Source organism: Equus quagga, chromosome 6 (genome assembly GCF_021613505.1).
Source record: "Equus quagga isolate Etosha38 chromosome 6, UCLA_HA_Equagga_1.0, whole genome shotgun sequence".
In the NCBI taxonomy this organism is placed as follows: Eukaryota; Metazoa; Chordata; class Mammalia; order Perissodactyla; family Equidae; genus Equus; species Equus quagga.
The window spans coordinates 106736648-106746613 of NC_060272.1; the positions used below are offsets into that span (position 1 = coordinate 106736648).

Consider the following 9966-nt stretch of genomic DNA (forward strand, 5'->3'; position numbering starts at 1 on the left):
TTTATGAGTGTACATGTCTGTATATCTATATACATATAATGTATTCTGGGTAAGATGAAAAATATATTTTATGGTAGGTTACAGTAAAAAAAAGCATAAAACCCACTGTTATAGAAGGATTTAGACTATTTGCCTGCCCAGGTACCTAAAAAGAACAGCAGCAGGTATAGACACAGTTGAACAGCCAAAGTAAAACAAATACCAAAATATGGCTTAACGAAGAAAAGATCTAAAAGTTCAGTATTTTTAGCTTTATAAAATGTAAAGATTAAGTAACACAAAGCTACACTCCTACCACTGCTATCTTTCACAGTGCCTTTTACTCAGTAAATATCAATTGTGCTCTATAAATATCAATTAATCAACCAACTAACAGCATCAGGATCAAAATGACTGACAATTTTACATCTTCCTCACTGCGAAAGCTAGATATCTTGCCTGGAATAAAACTTCACTCTCACAATGCTCAAGGGGGAAAAGATTAACACATACGCCTTTGAGAACTGAGTTTTTCAAAATGTGTTCTTAATACGAGTTAACCATCAGATCCCACGAAGAGGAATTTGAAATGGAAAAATGAACACATTCCCTATGACGTCACTGCTGAATTAATTACCTGAATTGCCAAGAGTGAACGCTACATGGTCATGGTTTGAGACACAAAGATTTCTTCAGAAATATAAGAAAAGTAACTGGCTGGAGATTTTTCTTTTAAAAAAACTCTCCATCTTCACACAGGGAGATACATAGATAGCAAATATGGTAAACGGAAAGCACATTCTTTGTTATTTAGTGTGTATAAATAACTACTTGGCCCATGTGAACAGCTAATTGCAAAGCTAAAGATCAAAATCCTTTCAAACAGGTAATAAATATAAGTCTATGGAAGATTCTAGAAATAAAATTGAATTTATCACTCATTAAACCAAATATTCAAGCATATTAAACTGTCCCTATCACGTGTAACTGAGTGATTTCTTCCCTTCAGTGTAGTTAGTTATTGCTTAAAAGTAACTAATGTAACTATTTTTAGCTGTTGGTAGACAGAAGTTCTATACAAGTTAAATTATGCTCACTGACATCACTGTAGAAGTATGAATGTCCACAACAATGACTAGGCCCTTAACCAACATGACAACATATTTATTAAAAAAAAAAAAAAAACCCTACATGAATGACTCAGTCAAGTTACAGACAGAAGTGGAATCTATTGGTCATGCTGAAAAGGTTGGGAAAACATTAATCCATTTCTTCACACACAAGAATAACAAGAATTCATACCTAGCCCTGGCATCTGGTTAGTTTTCTGTGCACAGCATTCAGCAGGCCTAGAAATGAAACTTCATAGATCTGGCTCAGAATTTCAGGAACAACTGATATTCAGACAGTCTGACCTCTATCAGGGAGCCTGGGACAGGATCTAATCTTGCACCGTAACCCTATCTGGCCATCTGCAGTTCAGCAAGGCCTGCCACACCTGAAGGAATATGCAGTTGTTTCCGTTCTTGGCCTTGAAGAGATCACGTCACACAAGAATGGCCCCACCAGCCGCCTTCATCTCAAGTCTGCTCTCAACTACTTAGAGCCTTCCTGATTCCAGTTACAGACAAATCCCCTGATTTTGTTCCCAAAGTGGAACACGGTTGAATCCTTGTTTCTGTTCATCCTACATATTCCCTTAGAGTCCACCAGGGTGGTCTTTCCCCTCCTCCCTTATTTTTCTCCCTTTTTCCCGAAATCCAGATCCTACTCATCCTCTAGGCCCACCTCAAACACCCACCTGAGGCCTTCTCTGATCCTCTCAATCTCTATGTCTCTGATCTACAAAATGGCGAGAATGACATTATTGTACGTAGATCACAGCATTGCACAATATTAAATGAGATAATGCATGTTACTTGCTTAGCACAGTGCCTCATACATAGAATGACCTAATAAACGTTAACTATTTTACTCTACATACCTCTCTTTTAACATCCCTAACTTTCTACATTGCCTTACAGTTATTTGCCTGTGTTTCATCTCCTTGTCTAAACTCTAATTTCATGAAGTTTTGGGGCTATGTCTAATTTATCTTTGAACTCTCCCCAGTCCTTATGTGTACATAGATTGTCTTATACTATACCTATATAGTTATATTTTTCACACCACATGTATCATACATACAGATTTTTCATACATTTATACATTCACATATATTTATATTTTTCATACTTTTCTGCTCATTTATACTGAAAAATATGGCATAAATGAAATATATAACTATATATTTGTCTATCTGTATCCCATATTTACCATTTATTGCCTGAATAAATACAGTGTAAGTAAGGTGTGACCATATAATTGTGAATCCTACGCTCTGTGTCTTATGGAACCAGTTTAATTACGGTTGCATGTTTCCTAGTCTATTCCTTTCCCTAATAAGAAAAAGTAGCATAGAAACTCTATTCTACTCTCTGCTCAGGCACATCAGTCTTGCCTTTATCTTGGTATACTTGTGAACAATGAAAAATCCTAGCTAAAAGCCACAAAACGAATACAGTCATTTCAGTACTGAGACCAGGCATTTCTTTTGTTTTGGGGTTTAGTGGCCCTAACAGAGGGACGACCACAGGCATTTTGGCTTGTGATAGTGAAAGGAGCTCCTCAGCATTCTCCTTGCTCATCCCACACTGGTTTCACACTATACATTTCACTAGTGTCTGTTCAGTCTCCCTAATCAAAGAGTCACTAGGATAAAAAATAGGGCTTCTATTTCATTAGTGTTTTTCCTTAATTCTATCATATTAAGTAATGCCTGACCACTTAATTTCTGCAAGGCAAACTGTTCCTACCATCTTTAAAGGGAAATCCAAGTTATTTGACCTACTAAAAGATTATGTCAGTGAAAGAAGCCACACCCAAGAGTACATATTGAATTATTCCATTTACATAAGGTATTTAAAACAGGCAAAAGGAATATATCTGTTGGAAGTTCGGGCAGTGGTTACTCTTGGGGGGAACACAGTCACTGGAACGGTTGGGAGGGATGCGGTGACTAGAAGGAAGTAAGGGACATGTTTTAGGGTATTGGTCATATTCTACGTCTTAATCCAGATGCTGGTTATTCAGTCGTGTTCAGCTTGTGAAAATGCATCAAGCTTAAAATATGTGCACTTTTCTGTATTGATATTTTATTTTATCTCACTAAAACATTTGGCTCTGTGTTAACTCTGCTTAAAGTAAGTAGGAAACTAGGAAAACTTGGAACTTGGGCATCTTTTAATCAAACTATGTGTTAATGTCACGTTAAAGATTTTGTTATATGCCTCATGCTCCTGGAATGAGTAAGGCAGCCCATTTTTATTGCACAGATTGCCCATGTGCCATTTATTTATTTTTAAATTTTATTTTCAGTCCTGAAGGAGTCTATGAGCGAACCAAACATACTGAAAAGTTAGAGAGTTAAGTTCTGTATTTGCACCTTCTTAATAATATCCTCAACAGAAAATAATCACAAAACACAGAAAATGACTTCTCCAGGGAAGAGAATGTGCATGGGATGCCACTTCCAGAATTATCTCTTTCATGAAGTACTCCTTCCATATTCTAGAAGAATTATAAATTAACATTACAACTCCAGAGATCAGTAACTACAATATGAGAGGGACAACAGTGGAAAGAATGTCCAAAGATTTAATTTACTAGCAGGAAAGAGCACTCAGAGAAAAAAAGACTGAGAACACTGAACTCTCTTGAGAAATGATGGAAAGACCACTTTCCACTACATAAATGAAGGCAGGGCTGGAACAAACATTAATTTGCTATTAGTTAACCTCCCCACTCTGCCTATTTGGGCCCAATAGGAATGTCACCCACTAGGTGGACCCTGGAGTCCTCTCCCCCGCCCCCCCACCAAAAAAGTCGCTTTTCCTATTTGGAATAATGATCACATTCTCCAAGCAAACCGACTCCAGGTGTTCAACCTCTGACAAACCGACTGCTATTAAGTAACCTGGATGGAATCAGAGATCAGAGAAAAGATGTTCTCTCAAAATTGGCCTAAGGTGAACCAAGGAAAGAGGGAGTTTATCGCAGTTGTCAGATTTAACTTGCCATAGTCAAGGATTGCTAAGTCCTCTGAACAACAAAAGAAAGGAATTCAACTACCAATAATGAAATGTATTTTGAAACTAACTAAAAAGAAATATCCCCGACTCTTCCTTTCAAAGCTAGTGTTAGGGATACTCTGGCTGCATAGACAACTCATGAAAACTGTACTGCATTTAAAGGCCATCCTTAAACTTCAGTATGTTCCCAACTGCAAAAGTAACATATAGTATCACACACTCCTGTCTCTAAATAGCTTCAAACTCCTCCCCCACCCTCCCACCCCCACTCCACCCCAACAGCCTTCATTGTGGCAGATCCTTTTTCTGCAAATCTTTGCAAGTTGCACCTGTTTCACACATCACCACTGGAAGTAAGCCTGGAGGAGGGAGAAGAGGAGGAATGGAAAGATGCAAACCAATATAAATCAATTTTACACCAAAAAATGTTTCCTAGTTTAGTGTAAAAAGTGAGGTCCAGGGGTGAACGTGACAGTGGGAGAAACGAATGTCTGGCTGACTCTCAAGGCAGAAATCACGACTCATCAAAGCATTCAGAGGGGAGAGAAAGACACTTTGCATTTGTCTTGGGTTCACCTTCAGGGCAAAAAATGCTCTCTGAACTGGGAACTGGGAAACTTGACTGTTTCTCCTGCGTCTGTGACAATTGGTTGTGAGGCCTTGGGCAAAACCTCTAAAAGTCTCTGGGTCTCGGTTTTCTCATCAGTAGGTGATCGGCAAGGTCCTATCTAGCTTTAAAAGTCTATACTTGAGATTCCCAGTTCCTAAAGGGAAGTGGTCCACTGGGGGGAGCTGCAGAACTTCCCTCTCCTCACAAACTCCAGGGCCCCCGGCCCAGATGTGGGGAGATGCTGATGTCCTGGAAGTAGGCGTCGAGAGGGTGCAAAGCCTTCCTCCCTTTAAAAGGGAGCCCGCAACTGCAGGAGTCCAGTCTCTACCGACGCTGCTCCCTGCGATTCCAGAAGCACCCTCCACCCCACCCCCTGCCCCGGGTTTAAATGCTCCAGGGATAAGGCCGAGCTGAAGCCTGGGAAGCATAGCAGGGGAGTGAGGAAAACAGAGCAGAGAGGTGGTGGCCTCTTCAGCCAGGAGGAGAGCTGGAGAGATCAGGAGAGTGCTGGGGACCCGCCGGGCTGGGGAGAGGAGCGTGGGGCAGGAGAGGAGGTAGGCAGCCCTTGTCTGTTCCCGACCACCCTAGCTTGGCCCGCGGGGATTCGAGGCCCGCGCCCCTGGGCTCTCTGGCGCGGAGCTAGGGGCGGGTTCGGGGGCGGAGGCGACGGGCACCAGCTGGGGGCACAATGCTGCGATCCCGTCACTCCCCAGCCGTCTCTGCCCCTAACCCTCGGGCCGGTCAGCGAGAGAGCGCCGCAAAACAAAACAAACTCGTGCCGGCTTCCTGTTGTGCAACCCAGTCCTGAGTAAGTCGGGGCCGAAAGGGCAACGCCGCTGGCCCGTCGCTGGGAAGCCCAAGCGGCGGGAACCAGCGCGCTTGCCTAGCCCGGCCCAAGCCCGGATCCGGGGGGAGCTTCAGCTCCGCTTTCGCTGCTCTGGGGAGCGCGCGGTCCCGGAACCCCCACCGAACTAGTGTCCTAACCCTCCAGTCTACTTTCACTTCTTGCCTCCCAAGCACCCCAACAGGTCGAGGGCGCGACCTGCGAAGCCAGAAACGACATTTCCCAAAGTTTCTCCTTCCAGATACCTAATTGAATCACCCATAGGATGACAAATCCGTCAGAGCCAAGTTTTCCAGACACTTGGGTGACTTCCTCATCCCCGAGGTGACTTGTCAGCTCCAGTGAGTAACTTGGAAGTGTCGCTCGGGGCAAGGTGTGTGTCTAGGAGAGAGCCGGCTGCTCACTCACGCTTTCCAGAGAGTGGCCCCGGGCCGACTTCAAAATACACACAGGGTCATTTATAGGGACTGGAGCTGTGCGCAGGACAAAGTCCCCGAGACTGAGACATTTTCCAAACAGTGCTGACATTTTGTCGGGCCCCATAAAAATGTAAACGCGAGGTGACGAACCCGGTGGGGAGTGTGCGCGTCTGAATGTGTCTGAGCATTTTGCGGCGTGGGAGATTATAGTTATAGACCTGGCGGCTGCGGGTCACCGGACCCATTCCCGCGACGAGTTACTGTACCCCAAACCCGAGGACCTCCCAGAGCATTGGGGACGTCGGCTTGGGGGAGACACAAGCGTGGAAAACAGACTTCGTGGAGCTCCAAAACACGTGGAACTGGAAAAGACAACTGCAGCCCAGCCCCGTGTGCGCGGGCGAGACCTCACGTCACCTCATCAATTCCCACTTCTCCAAACTTTCCCTTCAGTGGGGACTCATGGGTGCCGTACCCGAGCATGCCCTTGCGTCCTGTAACTCGCCCTGACTTTGTAGCCCTGTGGCCCTGTAGTTTAAAAGAAAAACAAAAACAAAAACTCTTCCTAATTAGAGAAACTTTAAAACCTTGTTGATTTCCTTTCCGTCTTCTACACTGGGCGCTCTTAGGCAACTGACAAGAACACAGCTTGATTCCTAATTGAAGGTTGCTATCTATCTCAGTAAACAGATCTTTCACAGAATCTGGGGGTGGGGTGCGCATATCCTTAAGCCCGCGCGAACGCCACCGGCTCAGCGTGGAAAACTATTTCTAACCTCTAGTTTGTGTCTCTGAGCGTTAACTCCCCCACATTCTCAAGCGCCGGGTTTCTCCCAGTCTCTCGCCTGCGAGCAAAGTTCCTATGGCATCCACTTACCAGGTAACCGGGATTTCCACAACAAAGCCGGGCGTGCGAGTCCCTTCCCCCGGCCAGCCTGTGCGAGTGACAGCGGGCGGCCAGCACTGGCGAGGAGAAACTTGGGGCTCTAGCCCTTCAGCGCGCTCCACGGGCTCTGCCTCCTTCGGAAATGAAAACTCCCATCCAAGCCGGGGGACGGAGCGCGGAAACCCGGCCCAAGTGCCGTGTGTGCGCGCGCGTGTGCGAGGGCAGCGGCGGCAGGGGGAGGAGGAGACAGGAGGGTGGATGGACCCTAGGCATCAGCTCATTCTCCCCCCAACACACACACACACACATACACGCGCAAATAATGTTTTAAAAAGTTGAGTTTCGACTTTGTGCCTCGCCTGTCCTGTTCATCCTCGCCTTGGGCCGGGGGATGCGTCTGGGAGCCGGCCGGGGATGCTGGCTAAGTGCTTTCGGCGGGTTCCGTCCGGGAGCGCTGGTGCGAACCTGGACGGCTGCAGGCGGCTTACGCGGGACGCGGGGAGGGGCGGCAGTGGTAGCCCCCGGCGCTGTGCCCGTGCGCGCCGCGCTCTGGGCTGCCCCGGCGGCGCAGTGTGGACGCGGCTGCAGGGAGAGGGGAAGGGGGAAGGAGGGAGGGAGAGAGGGTGGGAGGGAGGCGGCCCGGCGAGGAGTGTTGGATGTGCGTGCGGCCGCGAGGGCCGGCCTGTAGCCAGCTGCTTCCTGAGTGTGAGCGCCGGAGGGGGAGGGGGAAAGAGTGGAGGCGGGCTCGCTGGTCACCGGGCTGGCCAATTCGAAGGCCGGCCGAGCTAGTGTCTCCTTCTCAACGTGTTCACACACATTCTCCTTCCAGTGCGCCAGGGAGTCGAGGAACTCCAGAACAGGGTAATGTAAGGGAGACACTTCGCCTTCTTGTTGGCCCTTATTTGTTGAACTAGTTTTTTTCTTTAACATGAAAAAGTGTCAGCGTTCTGACAGGATTTGATGTCAAATCGTAAAGAAGAAGAGAAAAAAAAAAAAGAAAAACCCACTAGTAAAACGGAGAGAGTAAAAACTAAAAAGTGAAAAATGGCAATAAGGTCTTTCTAATATACAGGATTGGAAGCACATAGATACTTTGAAAATGGATAGGTGAAGCACAGAGGATGCCTTTGAAATCTTTTTAAAATAAAGTATAGGCAGAGAAGACAAAGGTGATGGAAGTGTTACAACGATGTAAAATTCTAAAGACACGCTGCTAGGAATGGAGGCACATTCCTCTATATATTGCATCTATATAGTGGCACTTTCTCCTTAAGAATTCAACATCCTCAGCTTCCTACCCCACCTAAGCTGTGACCCAGCCTTTCTGCTTGGCTTGATAGAGCCCTCAAGAAGTTGTCCCTAGAAGACCAGCTCTTGGTGGTTCCCTACATGTATTGATTGCCACAGATGCACTGACTTCCGTCTTGGGAACGGAAGGCATATAATATCCTCCAGTTAGGCCTTTCTGCAGTGACAGTACTTATTATTCACTCTCATGAATGAAATGAATGAGGGTATCTCCGGACATTTAGAATGTTACCAGTCCTTCTATTCTAGGGCGCTCACTCAAATACAAATTAGCATTCAGGTAGTAGATGCTATGATCAAGACAGAAGCCCTCAAGTACACAAATGACTTGCCTCAGAAAACCAAACCAAAAATATTGTTGACAATTTTCATTTAACTGACTTCGGAAAGAGTATTACTAGAGTTGGTCTGTATCCATGATATTGACAACACCCAAAAAGGTCCAGTTTTCACAATACATCTTCCTATGTCTTGTTATAATTCCCTCTTCAAGACTCCCTTTAGGGAAGGCATTTTTTCTCTTTCCTAAAGACAAACTCATCAGAATACTAATGACCAGGATATCTGTCAGCAGAAGTGGAGGGAGGGAAATAATAAGTGCTTAGGATATATCATTCTGTCAGTTTTCCAGTTTCTCCCTGTGTTCTTTATCTCCTTTTAAATGCAAGTATCCAAGCCCAAGAAGGCAATAGATGGGTTCAACCACACACAAGAAAAGAAAATATTCATAAAATCAAGCATGCAGCTACATCACAAAAACAAAGAAACCAAGTGGTGGAAGTTGCCATGACTATTCCATTGTGGCTAGTTATTGCAACATGCCTGACATTCACATAAAAACTCTTCATCATTAACGCCAGCCTTCAGAAGCAGAGCAAAATGGGAACACTGACCCTTCAATGCATCACAGGAAATTCGCATGATCCAGACTCTCATGCTGTAGAGGCTGCTCCCCAGGAACAAGACAAGCCTGGATGGAGGCTACACAAAACCTTTCCAACACCCCTCAAATATCATTTCAAATACAATGGTTTTGATGCATGAAATGATATCCTAGGGCCTTGCAGAAGTTTCCAAAACTTCCCACTTGATGGGAATAGCTTAGCTGGAAGAGAAAAACATAGTGCTACACCCTACTTTAATCAATGGCTCATGGAAATAAAAAAAACACTGGGGAAGTTATTAGTCATCAACATGGAGATCCCCAAAATTCTCTTCACTTATAAAAGCCCAAGGATGGGAATGTCATTTTTTATTTAGGTGAGATTTTCATGAGCCTCAAAAATACCTAAGACATTACCGCTAAATAGGTACAGTGCTTTGGTTGACTTTTTTTTCTTTTGGCCAGGAATGTAGATCTGCAGTGTCCTTACATTCCACAGGATATAGTAAAAATGCAGCACTCGCAATAGAACCCTGGAGTGACTCAGAATGAGATCTGAACCTTTTCTGGACTGAATTGGTCAACAGGGGTGGGGGAAGGGAGAGTAATGAGAGTGGGAAAGGAAATAGTGTAGTTCAGCAATGACACTCTCCCTTCCCCATGAGCTCTCCGTCATGCTTAGGACTCATCTCCTGGCAGCCTTTCAGCCAGATAGCTGGGAATTGCAACCCAGTTGGTATCTTCCCTCTCTGGAGTGGTCAGTTGTATGCATCGCAACCGCTGACTCAGGGCAGCTGAATCAGCAGACAGGGCCTTACCGCCAGGTCAAGTCCAATTCTCATTCATTTGAGAAATATTCAGTGAGTATCTACTTTGTCCCAGGATTTGGGGTAAAGGAATTAACACT

At 45.2% G+C, this 9966-nt stretch overlaps 1 protein-coding gene across 2 annotated transcripts in view; it reads right to left on the reverse strand.

Moving 5' to 3' along the window:
• The window catches only part of GLIS3 (GLIS family zinc finger 3), a 445549-nt gene extending 438058 nt beyond the window's left edge, over positions 1-7491 (reverse strand). The window contains exon 1 of one of the 2 annotated variants that reach the window (XM_046665009.1): positions 6860-7491. The gene's annotated coding sequence lies outside the window, so the exon portion shown is untranslated. The remainder of the gene's footprint in view (positions 1-6859) is intronic. The other variant, XM_046665010.1, reaches the window with a different exon arrangement.
• Positions 7492-9966: the final 2475 nt, after the last annotated feature.